General features: G+C 40.5%; 1 protein-coding gene and 1 non-coding gene across 4 annotated transcripts in view; one reads left to right on the forward strand and one right to left on the reverse strand.

Annotated features, from left to right (window-relative positions):
- Nucleotides 1-215: 215 nt before the first annotated feature.
- Nucleotides 216-287, reverse strand: Trnat-agu. Its single transcript has one exon. It is a non-coding gene; the product is annotated as a tRNA-Thr (tRNA).
- Nucleotides 288-886: 599 nt separating this feature from the next.
- LOC117337351 (probable palmitoyltransferase ZDHHC1) overlaps nt 887-15,552 on the forward strand; it is a 55,777-nt gene continuing 41,111 nt past the window's right edge. For all 3 annotated transcript variants that reach the window (XM_033898309.1, XM_033898307.1, XM_033898310.1), the window contains exon 1: nt 887-1,197. The gene's annotated coding sequence lies outside the window, so the exon portion shown is untranslated. The remainder of the gene's footprint in view (nt 1,198-15,552) is intronic.

The raw sequence follows: 15,552 nt of genomic DNA on the forward strand, positions 1-15,552 counted from the left end.
TTTGTGAAAATAATTTTGTTGGTCATCCGCGATGAATTCTCAAGTGAAATAAGATATTATGATCACTTTTTGTCTCATCCATTGTGTCTGTTTACATTTTTAGCATAAAATCTTTAAAAACACCTCACAATAACCAAGAAGCCCATGGTAATGATATTTGGTCATTAGCAAGCTAGGATGAAGTACCAAGTGTAACCGGAGAGGAGAAAATGTAGTGGCCAGACCGGGGTTCGAACCCGGGACCTCCGAACACTAGCCGGATGCTCTACCAATTGAGCTACCTGGTCACCGATTACACCCAGTCCAGTCCCGCTACACACCTCCCTCCTTTTTTCTTAGTCTTCGCCCTCGAAGACATACGAGACCCTTATACCACCACCGTGGGTATTTTAGTTGGGCGCCAATTTTGTAACAGGAGAGGGGAAAATGTAGCGGCCAGACCGGGGTTCGAACCCGGGACCTCCGAACACTAGCCGGATGCGCTACCAATTGAGCTACCTGGTCACCGATGATCACCCAGTCCAGTCCCGCTACACAAGTTTGTTCAAAGGAATGACCTTGACCAATACTTTCAAGGTCACTGGAGTCATATGTGTTAAATCTTTAAATTTTAAGTTTCCCAATAGGTGCAAGGTCATGATAATGGAACAGTAGATTCTAGTATGCTGAGATGAAGGGTACAGTACAGTACACAGTATCAGAAATATTATAAAATCAACGTTGTGGAAATTTGTTTTCCCAATCAGAATTTTATAAATGAAACCATCATGTTTTCTTTGTTGTTTTAAAAATAATTACGTAGAAAGAATAAGTGATTCTTATACAAAGTTATAAGCTAACAATTCAACTTAGACGGTTAATATTTACAATAAATACGGTAATGCAAAGTGCGTGGTAGAGTTACATCCCTTGGGTGTTGAAGAAAAAGAGTCCGTAATAATTTTCAGTTTCACAATTATGATAGTTATATAAATGGGGGAAATGTAACTTATTTTTTTTCTGAAATAATGTAATATTATCGATTCCCTATTGTTCATTTGATGTTCATGTTTGGATTCCTTAAAAGCCGATCGATAGCCTGCGTAGTAATTTTTTAGTTGACATTATCACCTTGGATTCAAAATGGTGGATATATGACGAGAGAACTGTCACATGAAACTGTATTTTAGCGTTTCATCGTTTATTTATACATTTGAGGTACGTATATTGCCATGTGTTCACTTGAATTTCCTGACTGTTTCATATACTTGGCTTTTAAATAGAATCTCTTAGTTTTTATGCCAACATTATTTTTTTTAAATGGATGTAGAGTCTACCTGTTTTGTAGATGTCAACAACGTGAATATCTCATTTTGGAATCTGCAATTACGGCCAGATTTAAAAGACTACCTATTCATTAGTCATGTATTTTTCGATTAAAAAAAAAAAATCATACGTTGGAGTTAATCTTAGTTTAGGATGTTTGTTTTCAAAATAATTGTTGAAAACTATTTTTATCAACAAAATTAAAGAAGTTGTAATGGTCGTTCCTGGTCGTCTTCAAACCCAGAAATAAATACAAGTTAACAGCAGCTCCCATCAGGTTACACACTTGTATGTTACGAAGCATTTGTACATCTAACAATGTAAGGTATTCTATCTCAATTTGAAATTGATTTGATAGAAATGTATCTAAATACATACCGAGAGTTAATCCAAATGGTTCTGATATCGATGTTAATATCGCCTTTAAAGCTGCCTTTAAGTTGTACCTACAGAACTGTGCCAAAAGTATTCACGGAGACAGTTGCGACGTTGTTCAACCTGTCGCAGTTGCGTTTCTTTGTCAATCCACGATCCACGACAAGCGTTTTCGGTGCTTCCCCTTGAATTAAAATTCTTTAAAATTGACCTGCATGTAGACTCGGGTATGCCTAACTGGAATCTGGCAATTTTACTTACTCGATGTCCTTCGCGTTTTAAATTCACAATGACTTGACAGTATGCATCTGAAGCAAACCATTTCGGCACAGCATGTATACATGTAGCTATATGCTTTCTGGGACGAAATGACTTGAAACTGATTGACAGATTATGCAACCTATGCACACTCTAGTCATTCTAATTCGGACAAATAAAATTCACTTCTAAGATTCTGGAAGTAATCATTTGATTGGCTAATCCAAAAGGTCACCCTGACGTGACCCCGTATGGGATGTTGTTAGATGTTCATGTAACGTAGTGAAAATGACCATCTAGATTTTAATTAGATTGATATATACTTAGTGACGGGGTAAAAGTCAACAATGTCATATATGTTAAAAAAGTTGACTTACAAGTCTTATGCAGAAGTTCTCTCAAGTCAACTTATATATATTGTATCTATTATTTACCAGGGTTACATATATACTGACCCCTACCAGGGAAGTACTTATTCTTGAATTTCCAGAGGTTACAGCAAAGCTTATAAAGTATATGTAACGCTTAGTATAATTTGTGAGTCCCCACATGGGTGACAAATTATAGGTGTATCAATTCACTGGTGCATCGATGAATCACATTGTGGCCTGAGCACTGATGCATCACCATGTTCACTAATGATATTGCGATACATTAAAAAAACTCTGTAAGAGTTCTACCCATGGACAGTGGTTTTATCAAACATCGTATGTACATTCACAACTCAAACAAACATGGCTGATGCCAGGGAACAGTTCCATCAGTTGTTTTTGCCACCAGTGGCCTTCAGACTTTATGTTGACAGTATTTTAAGTTTCAAGTTTCTTGTAGTTTATAATTAAAGTGACATTTGACAAAAAAACAATATTTCTATTTTTCTGCACTCTGAAAACAAAATCGTGATGTAAGGTAAATTAGACATATATCAAAATAAAATGAAAGATTATGGAATAAACACCATGGTTTGGTAAAAAGTCTGTGGAAATAGCAAGTATCGCGATACATATCGTATCATGACCAAAGAATCGTGATACATATATACATCCTTTTTGATACACGGCACTGATGCCATTATAACACTACGTATAGAGCATGATATATTGAATTTATTGCTGAAATGCCTCCGCTAAAGATGATTGAGCCCAGGACCTCTGGATTACAGTCTTGCGCTTAACCAATTGAACATGTACTTGTGAACCTGATCAAATATGTTGAAATATGAACAACTTCTTCTCAAGTCATTAACAAGAGTCAGTGGGCCATTATATTGTGTCAGTACAATAGAATGAAAGACTGTGCATGTTTTGAAAGGAATGACCTTGACCTACTTTCAACGACACTGGTGTTTGGATAACTTCTTTTGAATATACTAAAGGCCCAGGTCATGAATAATGTTCCTATACTGGGATTAAATATGTTTATAAACTTTTTATATATCTGATATAGATAGATAGACTATAATTTTCTGTACTTCCTATCTCTGCCTTCAGTGGGGTATTTATATAACATCTCTTCTTCCAAGGGGCTGCGATAGCTCTGTTGGTTAGAGCTTTAGCCAGAGTAATCTTAGGTAGAGATTCAAGTTGTCTGATGCTCCTTGTAATTACCTGTAGTTGTTTGTGTTTCTTGGAAGGCTGAGAAACCGGTCTGAGATTGGTCTGTGCTGATGTGGTTGTGTTCTTGTGCAAGTTTTTTTACCTTGATTAATCTGATGTTGTTCAGTGATGTAGCCACCAGCTACTACAAGGATACCCAGCATCAAAATGACCCTTGCTGTTCATGGAAAGATAAACCCAAAAAACACAGCTTTCTATCGATTTCTGTTTAACTTTGTCTTCAGTGGGATTGAAGGGTAAACTACCAATTTCTGTTATTTCTAACCTAGCCTTCAGTTGAATTGAGGAGTAGACTATCAATTTCTGTTCTTTCTAACCTAGCCTTCAGTTGGATTGAGAGGTAGACTATCAATTTCTGTTATTTCTAACCTAGCCTTCAGTTGGATTGAGAGGTAGACTATCAATTTCTGTTCTTTCTTACCTAGCCTTCAGTTGGATTGAGGGGTAGACTATCAATTTCTGTTATTTCTTACCTAGCCTTCAGTGGGATTGAGGGGTAGACTATCAATTTCTGTAACCTAGCCTTCAGTTGGATTGAGGGGTAGACTATCAATTTCTGTTATTTCTTACCTAGCCTTCAGTGGGATTGAGAGGTAGAATATCAATTTCTGTAACCTAGCCTTCAGTGGGAATGAGGGGTAGACTATCAATTTCTGTAACCTAGCCTTCAGTGGGATTGAGAGGTAGACTATCAATTTCTGTAACCTAGCCTTCTGTTGGATTGAGGGGTAGAATATCAATTTCTCTTCTTTTTAACCTATCCTTCATTAAGACTGAGGGATAGACTAATGGAAATTAAAATGTTATGCAAAAGATTTCAGGAAAACCCTGAAATGGAAATCGAAACTCAAACAGAAAGATTTCAATCATACATTGAAACAGACATTTCTCTGAATTGATTCTCTGTTATAATTACACAAAAGGGTAGAGATTGAAGCAGATTATTGGTTTTCAGTTTCTTGTTTATTAAGATTCATTATTCTTAATGACTATTGATCAAGAGGAATTAACTGTTCTGCATGCATTCCTTCAGCAGTTATGTGCTTCAACATTCAATATAATCATTCACCCACTGGAAAGCCGGCCACTTAGATGCCACACAGTAAAACAGTTCTGTGAGACCGTTGGGACAATGTCTTGCCACGATGGCAGTGGGGTCTGATGTGTTTGTTGTAAAAGTGGGACATATATTGATTGTCTGGCAAGTGATAAAATATACAGTTGGAGAATCAATAGTCACAAGACAATACACACACTCTTCAAGAGCGTTGTCCCAATACAGTACCGCAGTACTGACAACAAGCCATGTACCTGCTTATATCCTCACAGGTAAGGAAAAGTGGCTTAGAATAAGCGCTTATATGTATGATAAGCTATTTTATTAGTGTCTGATATTTGAATGTATTCACAAACAACTCATCAATAGTACTCGGAGCCTAGTACATGTGCTAGGGTGTATGTACTATTGTACAGGGTGTTTTCTTTTAATGTTTATTATACATTTGATTGTTGTGCTTTAATATATTCATATATCCTCTGGACATTAGTAGTTACCATCACTACAAAAATATCTAATCCAGGCCATTATATACTTTTGACAGGTGATTGTGAGTAACTCTTGAAAGTTAGTTTTGGCATCATAAAATTTTAAACCAGCCATTAATTAATACGCTGATTGGTCCTGATTTCTAGTGCCAGGGTAGAGCAAATGTCTGGAGTGATATTTCAAAAGCTAACCATTACAACAAATCATTTTATGGTAGTAATTATGTCAAAATTGTAATTACCATTTGGTTTAATAAATCAATGCTAATTTGATCATTTTTGTGGTAGTAATTATGTCAGTATTATAACTAGGTGATTTATTCAATTGATGCCATTTTTTGTAGTAATTTTGCCAGTATTGTAACCACATGATTTAAAAGATACTAATTTGATTGTTTTATGAAATAAAGAGAAGAGTTGTTTGATTTTCCACTCCGTCCTGTATATTTGGTAGCAGTGTACAGTAAAAATGCCCAATTCTGAAAAATATGGCACATGTTTTAGATATGTAAACATTGCCAGTTAACCCTTACATATAACCTCTAATAAAGTATATATATTTGTAATCTATACAACATTTGCAATTTTAATAGAGCTCTGAAGGATAAGTAAACTGATATTTTCTGCGATTTTTAGAGCTGTGAATTCCATGGCAACAGCTTAAAAAATTCTCAAAAATTGCAAAATATTATGATATTTGACCCAAAATGGCACAATTCTCTACACAATTTTTTTTTCTGAAACCTATTTAAAATTAAACATCTCTATCCCAAAGGCAGAATTAATCTTGTTTTGACATATGTTGTAAATTAAGTTTTCCTGCTATGTTACCTTTTCTGTGGGCTTCCATTTTTCGCTATAGGCAAAACTAAATTTCCTGTGTAAACACATGTACACTTTCGGAAAATCCGGAAATTTGAAATCCGGAACCAATTTATTGATTTTTGTTTTATTAAATGTGAAGCCTGTATGTACTACTTCATACTGAATATACCAATTATAGTGTACATTTATTTTTTCATTTTTTATGCATATCATAATACAGGAGTTATTTACTTAACAAAAAAATCGCCCATGGCCAGGCTGTCATACTGTAGTGTGTTACCTATTCCCAGGCACATCTATGGCCAGTTAATCACCTAGAGTACCCTCAACCCAGTTTTAAATAAATAAAATATGTTTCCAGACTTGTTGTTGATTTTAAAACAATTTTATTGTTTCCACAAATACTGATGTTTGAGAAACATATTTTTTAGATATATACATATGTACATACTTTTACATGTATATTACATTTGGGTTTGAGAGACTTGTGTGATGGCTATGTGACAAGCATGTAGTGCATCTTGTTATCAGAATCAAGTACACCTAGAACTTCAGGAATGTGTTATATAGGTGGATTTAAAATATGTTAACTGAAAATCCCTAGTGATAAAACATTAGTGTTACTGTACATGTAAGTACTAAGTATTACATGTGGCTCATGTCTAACCGTGGCTTGTGTCTAACCGTGGCTCGTGTCTAACTATGGCTCATGTCTAACTGTGGCTTGTGTCTAACTGTGGCTCGTGTCTAACTGTGGCTCATATGTTATATAGGTGGATTTAAAATATGTTAACTGAAAATCCCTAGTGATAAAACATTAGTGTTACTGTACATGTAAGTACTAAGTATTACATGTGGCTCATGTCTAACCGTGGCTTGTGTCTAACTGTGGCTCGTGTCTAACCGTGGCTTGTGTCTAACTGTGACTCGTGTCTAACTGTGGCTCGTGTCTAACTATGGCTCATGTCTAACTGTGGCTTGTGTCTAACTGTGGCTCATGTCTAACTGTGGCTCATGTCTAACCGTGGCTCGTGTCTAACTGTGGCTCATGTCTAACTGTGGCTCGTGTCTAACTGTGGCTCATGTCTAACTGTGGCTCGTGTCTAACTGTGGCTCATGTCTAACCGTGGCTTGTGTCTAACTGTGGCTCATGTCTAACCGTGGCTTGTGTCTTACTGTGGCTCATGTCTAACTGTGGCTCATGTCTAACCGTGGCTTGAGTCTAACTGTGGCTCGTGTCTAACTGTGGCTCATGTCTAACCGTGGCTTGTGTCTAACTGTGGCTCGTGTCTAACTGTGGCTCATGTCTAACTGTGGCTCGTGTCTAACTGTGGCTCATGTCTAACTGTGGCTCGTGTCTAACTGTGGCTCATGTCTAACCGTGGCTTGTGTCTAACTGTTGCTCATGTCTAACCGTGGCTTGTGTCTTACTGTAGCTCATGTCTAACTGTGGCTCATGTCTAACCGTGGCTTGAGTCTAACTGTGGCTCGTGTCTAACTGTGGCTCATGTCTAACTGTGGCTTGTGTGTCTAACTGTGGCTCGTGTCGAACTGTGGCTTGAGTGTCTAACTGTGGCTCGTGTCTGACTGTGGCTTGTGTGTCTAACTGTGGCTCGTGTCTAACTGTGACTTGTGTGTCTAACTGTCATTTGTGTCTAACAATGGATTGTGTCTAACTGTGGCATGTGTGTCTAACTGTGGCTTGTGTGTCTAACTGTGACTTGTGTGTCTAACAATGGATTGTGTCTAACTGTGGCTTGTGTCTAATCGTGACTTGTGTCTAACCATGGATTGTATCTAACTGTGGCTCATGTCTAGCAGTGACTTGTGTCTAACCATGGATTGTGTCTAATTGTGGCTTGTGTGTCTAATTGTGGCTTGTGTGTCTAACTGTGACTTGTGTGTCTAACTGTGGTTTGTGTGTCTAACTGTGGTTTGTGTGTCTAACTGTGGCTTGTGTGTCTAACCGTGACTTGTGTGTCTAACTGTGGCTTGTGTGTCTAACTGTGGCTTGTGTGTCTAACCGTGACTTGTGTGTCTAACTGTGGCTTGTGTGTCTAATTGTGGCTTGTGTGTCTAAATGTGGCTTGTGTGTCGAACCGTGACTTGTGTGTCTAACTGTGGCTTGTGTGTCTAACTGTGGCTTGTGTGTCTAACTGTGGCTTGTGTGTCTAACCGTGACTTGTGTGTCTAACTGTGGCTTGTGTGTCTAACTGTGGCTTGTGTGTCTAACCGTGACTTGTGTGTCTAACTGTGGTTTGTGTGTCTAACTGTGGTTTGTGTGTCTAACTGTGGCTTGTGTGTCTAACCGTGACTTGTGTGTCTAACTGTGGCTTGTGTGTCTAATTGTGGCTTGTGTGTCTAAATGTGGCTTGTGTGTCTAACCGTGACTTGTGTGTCTAACTGTGGCTTGTGTGTCTAACCGTGACTTGTGTGTCTAACTGTGGCTTGTGTGTCTAATTGTGGCTTGTGTGTCTAAATGTGGCTTGTGTGTCTAACCGTGACTTGTGTGTCTAACCGTGACTTGTGTGTCTAACTGTGGCTTGTGTGTCTAATTGTGGCTTGTGTGTCTAAATGTGGCTTGTGTGTCTAACCGTGACTTGTGTGTCTAACTGTGGCTTGTGTGTCTAATTGTGGCTTGTGTGTCTAACTGTGACTTGTGTGTCTAACTGTGGCTTGTGTGTCTAACTGTGGCTTGTGTGTCTAACTGTGGCTTGTGTGTCTAACCGTGACTTGTGTGTCTAACTGTGACTTGTGTGTCTAACTGTGACTTGTGTGTCAAACTGTGGCTCGTGTCTAACTGTGACTTGTGTCCAACTGTGGCTTGTGTCTAACTGTGATTTGTGTTTAACTGTGACTTGTATCTTACTGTCACTGGTGTCTGACTGTGACTTGTATGTTACTGTCACTGGTGTCTGACTGTGACTTGTATGTTACTGTCACTGGTGTCTGAATGTGACTTGTATGTTACTGTCACTGGTGTCTAACTGTGACTTGTATGTTACTGTCACTGGTGTCTGACTGTGACTTGTATGTTTCTGTCACTGATGTCTGACTGTGACTTGTATGTTACTGTCGCTGGTGTCTGATTGTGACTTGTATGTTACTATCACTGGTGTCTGACTGTGACTTGTATCTTACTGTCACTGGTGTCTGACTGTGACTTGTATCTTACTGTCACTGGTGTCTGACTGTGACTTGTATGTTACTGTCACTGGTGTCTGACTGTGACTTGTATCTTACTGTCACTGGTGTCTGAATGTGACTTGTATCTTACTGTCACTGGTGTCTAACTGTGACTTGTATCTTACTGTCACTGGTGTCTGACTGTGACTTGTATGTTACTGTCACCGGTGTCTGACTGTGACTTGTATCTTACTGTCACTGGTGTCTGACTGTGACTTGTATCTTACTGTCACTGGTGTCTGACTGTGACTTGTATGTTACTGTCACTGGTGTCTAACTGTGACTTGTATGTTACTGTCACTGGTGTCTGACTGTGACTTGTATCTTACTCTCACTGGTGTCTGACTGACTTGTATCTTACTGTCGCTGGTGTCTGACTGTGACTTGTATCTTACTGTCACTGTTGTCTGACTGACTTGTATCTTACTGTCGCTGGTGTCTGACTGTGACTTGTATCTTACTGTCACTGTTGTCTGACTGTGACTTGTATCTTACTGTCACTGGTGTCTGACTGTGACTTGTATCTTACTGTCGCTGGTGTCTAACTGTGACTTGTATCTTACTGTCACTGGTGTCTGATTGTGACTTGTATCTTACTGTCACTGGTGTCTGACTGTGACTTGTATCTTACTGTCACTGTTGTCTGACTGACTTGTATCTTACTGTCACTGGTGTCTGACTGTGACTTGTATCTTACTGTCACTGGTGTCTGACTGTGACTTGTATGTTACTGTCACTGGTGTCTAACTGTGACTTGTATCTTACTGTCACTGGTGTCTGACTGTGACTTGTATGTTTCTGTCACTGGTGTCTGACTGTGACTTGTATGTTACTGTCACTGGTGTCTGACTGTGACTTGTATGTTACTGTCACTGGTGTCTGACTGTGACTTGTATGTTACTGTCACTGGTGTCTGACTGTGACTTGTATCTTACTGTCACTGTTGTCTGACTGTGACTTGTATCTTACTGTCACTGTTGTCTGACTGTGACTTGTATCTTACTGTCACTGGTGTCTGATTGTGACTTGTATCTTACTGTCACTGGTGTCTGACTGTGACTTGTATCTTACTGTCACTGGTGTCTGACTGTGACTTGTATCTTACTGTCGCTGGTGTCTGACTGTGACTTGTATCTTACTGTCACTGGTGTCTGACTGTGACTTGTATCTTACTGTCGCTGGTGTCTGACTGTGACTTGTATCTTACTGTCACTGGTGTCTGACTGTGACTTGTATGTTACTGTCACCGGTGTCTGACTGTGACTTGTATAATACTGTCACTGGTGTCTGACTGTGACTTGTGTCTTACTGTCACTGGTGTCTGACTGTGACTTGTATCTTACTGTCACTGTTGTCTGACTGACTTGTATCTTACTGTCACTGGTGTCTGACTGTGACTTGTATGTTACTGTCACCGGTGTCTGACTGTGACTTGTATAATACTGTCACTGGTGTCTGACTGTGACTTGTATCTTACTGTCACTGGTGTCTGACTGTGACTTGTATCTTACTGTCACTGTTGTCTGACTGACTTGTATCTTACTGTCGCTGGTGTCTGACTGTGACTTGTATCTTACTGTCACTGGTGTCTGACTGTGACTTGTATCTTACTGTCACTGGTGTCTGACTGTGACTTCTGACTGACTTGTATCTTACTGTCGCTGGTGTCTGACTGTGACTTGTATCTTACTGTCACTGGTGTCTGACTGTGACTTGTATCTTACTGTCACTGGTGTCTGACTGTGACTTGTATATTACTGTCACTGGTGTCTGACTGTGACTTGTATGTTTCTGTCACTGGTGTCTGACTGTGACTTGTATGTTACTGTCACTGGTGTCTGACTGTGACTTGTATCTTACTGTCACTGTTGTCTGACTGTGGCTTGTATCTTACTGTCACTGGTGTCTAACTGTGACTTGTATCTTACTGTCACTGGTGTCTGACTGTGACTTGTATCTTACTGTCACTGGTGTCTGACTGTGACTTGTATGTTACTGTCACTGGTGTCTGACTGTGACTTGTATCTTACTGTCACTGGTGTCTGACTGTGACTTGTATCTTACTCTCACTGGTGTCTAACTGTGGCTTGTATCTTACTGTCACTGGTGTCTAACTGTGGCTTGTATCTTACTGTCACTGGTGTCTGACTGTGACTTGTATGTTTCTGTCACTGGTGTCTGACTGTGACTTGTATGTTACTGTCACTGGTGTCTGACTGTGACTTGTATCTTACTGTCACTGTTGTCTGACTGTGACTTGTATCTTACTGTCACTGGTGTCTGACTGTGACTTGTATCTTACTCTCACTGGTGTCTAACTGTGGCTTGTATCTTACTGTCACTGGTGTCTGACTGTGACTTGTATCTTACTGTCACTGGTGTCTGACTGTGACTTGTATCTTACTGTCACTGGTGTCTGACTGTGACTTGTATCTTACTGTCACTGGTGTCTGACTGTGACTTGTATCTTACTGTCACTGGTGTCTGACTGTGACTTGTATCTTACTGTCACTGGTGTCTGACTGTGACTTGTATGTTTCTGTCACTGGTGTCTAACTGTGGCTTGTATGTTACTGTCACTGGTGTCTGACTGTGACTTGTATGTTACTGTCACTGGTGTCTAACTGTGGCTCGTGTCTGACTGTGACTTGTGTGTCTAACTGTCATTTGTGTCTAACAATGGATTGTGTCTAACTGTGGCATGTGTGTCTAACTGTGGCTTGTGTGTCTAACTGTGACTTGTGTGTCTAACAATGGATTGTGTCTAACTGTGGCTTGTGTCTAATCGTGACTTGTGTCTAACCATGGATTGTATCTAACTGTGGCTCATGTCTAGCAGTGACTTGTGTCTAACCATGGATTGTGTCTAATTGTGGCTTGTGTGTCTAACTGTGACTTGTGTGTCTAACTGTGGTTTGTGTGTCTAACTGTGGTTTGTGTGTCTAACTGTGGCTTGTGTGTCTAACCGTGACTTGTGTGTCTAACTGTGGCTTGTGTGTCTAACTGTGGCTTGTGTGTCTAACCGTGACTTGTGTGTCTAACTGTGGCTTGTGTGTCTAATTGTGGCTTGTGTGTCTAAATGTGGCTTGTGTGTCGAACCGTGACTTGTGTGTCTAACTGTGGCTTGTGTGTCTAACTGTGGCTTGTGTGTCTAACTGTGGCTTGTGTGTCTAACCGTGACTTGTGTGTCTAACTGTGGCTTGTGTGTCTAACTGTGGCTTGTGTGTCTAACCGTGACTTGTGTGTCTAACTGTGGTTTGTGTGTCTAACTGTGGTTTGTCTGTCTAACTGTGGCTTGTGTGTCTAACCGTGACTTGTGTGTCTAACTGTGGCTTGTGTGTCTAACTGTGGCTTGTGTGTCTAACCGTGACTTGTGTGTCTAACTGTGGCTTGTGTGTCTAATTGTGGCTTGTGTGTCTAAATGTGGCTTGTGTGTCTAACCGTGACTTGTGTGTCTAACTGTGGCTTGTGTGTCTAACCGTGACTTGTGTGTCTAACTGTGGCTTGTGTGTCTAATTGTGGCTTGTGTGTCTAAATGTGGCTTGTGTGTCTAACCGTGACTTGTGTGTCTAACCGTGACTTGTGTGTCTAACTGTGGCTTGTGTGTCTAATTGTGGCTTGTGTGTCTAAATGTGGCTTGTGTGTCTAACTGTGACTTGTGTGTCTAACTGTGGCTTGTGTGTCTAATTGTGGCTTGTGTGTCTAACTGTGACTTGTGTGTCTAACTGTGGCTTGTGTGTCTAACTGTGGCTTGTGTGTCTAACTGTGGCTTGTGTGTCTAACCGTGACTTGTGTGTCTAACTGTGACTTGTGTGTCTAACTGTGACTTGTGTGTCAAACTGTGGCTCGTGTCTAACTGTGACTTGTGTCTAACTGTGGCTTGTGTCTAACTGTGATTTGTGTTTAACTGTGACTTGTATCTTACTGTCACTGGTGTCTGACTGTGACTTGTATGTTACTGTCACTGGTGTCTGACTGTGACTTGTATCTTACTGTCACTGGTGTCTGACTGTGACTTGTATCTTACTGTCACTGGTGTCTGACTGTGACTTGTATCTTACTGTCACTGGTGTCTGACTGTGACTTGTATGTTACTGTCACTGGTGTCTGACTGTGACTTGTATGTTACTGTCACTGGTGTCTGAATGTGACTTGTATGTTACTGTCACTGGTGTCTAACTGTGACTTGTATGTTACTGTCACTGGTGTCTGACTGTGACTTGTATGTTTCTGTCACTGATGTCTGACTGTGACTTGTATGTTACTGTCGCTGGTGTCTGATTGTGACTTGTATGTTACTGTCACTGGTGTCTGACTGTGACTTGTATCTTACTGTCACTGGTGTCTGACTGTGACTTGTATCTTACTGTCACTGGTGTCTGACTGTGACTTGTATGTTACTGTCACTGGTGTCTGACTGTGACTTGTATCTTACTGTCACTGGTGTCTGAATGTGACTTGTATCTTACTGTCACTGGTGTCTAACTGTGACTTGTATCTTACTGTCACTGGTGTCTGACTGTGACTTGTATGTTACTGTCACCGGTGTCTGACTGTGACTTGTATCTTACTGTCACTGGTGTCTGACTGTGACTTGTATCTTACTGTCACTGGTGTCTGACTGTGACTTGTATGTTACTGTCACTGGTGTCTAACTGTGACTTGTATGTTACTGTCACTGGTGTCTGACTGTGACTTGTATCTTACTGTCACTGGTGTCTGACTGACTTGTATCTTACTGTCGCTGGTGTCTGACTGTGACTTGTATCTTACTGTCACTGTTGTCTGACTGACTTGTATCTTACTGTCGCTGGTGTCTGACTGTGACTTGTATCTTACTGTCACTGTTGTCTGACTGTGACTTGTATCTTACTGTCACTGGTGTCTGACTGTGACTTGTATCTTACTGTCGCTGGTGTCTAACTGTGACTTGTATCTTACTGTCACTGGTGTCTGATTGTGACTTGTATCTTACTGTCACTGGTGTCTGACTGTGACTTGTATCTTACTGTCACTGTTGTCTGACTGACTTGTATCTTACTGTCACTGTTGTCTGACTGTGACTTGTATCTTACTGTCACTGGTGTCTGACTGTGACTTGTATGTTACTGTCACTGGTGTCTAACTGTGACTTGTATGTTACTGTCACTGGTGTCTGACTGTGACTTGTATCTTACTGTCGCTGGTGTCTGACTGTGACTTGTATCTTACTGTCACTGGTGTCTGACTGTGACTTGTATCTTACTGTCGCTGGTGTCTGACTGTGACTTGTATCTTACTGTCACTGGTGTCTGACTGTGACTTGTATGTTACTGTCACCGGTGTCTGACTGTGACTTGTATAATACTGTCACTGGTGTCTGACTGTGACTTGTGTCTTACTGTCACTGGTGTCTGACTGTGACTTGTATCTTACTGTCACTGTTGTCTGACTGACTTGTATCTTACTGTCACTGGTGTCTGACTGTGACTTGTATGTTACTGTCACCGGTGTCTGACTGTGACTTGTATAATACTGTCACTGGTGTCTGACTGTGACTTGTATCTTACTGTCACTGGTGTCTGACTGTGACTTGTATCTTACTGTCACTGTTGTCTGACTGACTTGTATCTTACTGTCGCTGGTGTCTGACTGTGACTTGTATCTTACTGTCACTGGTGTCTGACTGTGACTTGTATCTTACTGTCACTGGTGTCTGACTGTGACTTGTATATTACTGTCACTGGTGTCTAACTGTGACTTGTATCTTATGTCACTGGTGTCTGACTGTGACTTGTATGTTTCTGTCACTGGTGTCTGACTGTGACTTGTATGTTACTGTCACTGGTGTCTGACTGTGACTTGTATGTTTCTGTCACTGGTGTCTGACTGTGACTTGTATGTTACTGTCACTGGTGTCTGACTGTGACTTGTATCTTACTGTCACTGTTGTCTGACTGTGGCTTGTATCTTACTGTCACTGGTGTCTAACTGTGACTTGTATCTTACTGTCACTGGTGTCTGACTGTGACTTGTATCTTACTGTCACTGGTGTCTGACTGTGACTTGTATGTTACTGTCACTGGTGTCTGACTGTGACTTGTATGTTACTGTCACTGGTGTCTGACTGTGACTTGTATCTTACTGTCACTGGTGTCTAACTGTGGCTTGTATCTTACTGTCACTGGTGTCTAACTGTGGCTTGTATCTTACTGTCACTGGTGTCTAACTGTGGCTTGTATCTTACTGTCACTGGTGTCTGACTGTGACTTGTATGTTTCTGTCACTGGTGTCTGACTGTGACTTGTATGTTACTGTCACTGGTGTCTGACTGTGACTTGTATCTTACTGTCACTGTTGTCTGACTGTGGCTTGTATCTTACTGTCACTGGTGTCTAACTGTGACTTGTATCTTACTGTCACTGGTGTCTGACTGTGACTTGTATCTTACTGTCACTGGTGT

Source organism: Pecten maximus, chromosome 11 (assembly GCF_902652985.1).
Source record: "Pecten maximus chromosome 11, xPecMax1.1, whole genome shotgun sequence".
NCBI lineage: Eukaryota > Metazoa > Mollusca > Bivalvia > Pectinida > Pectinidae > Pecten > Pecten maximus.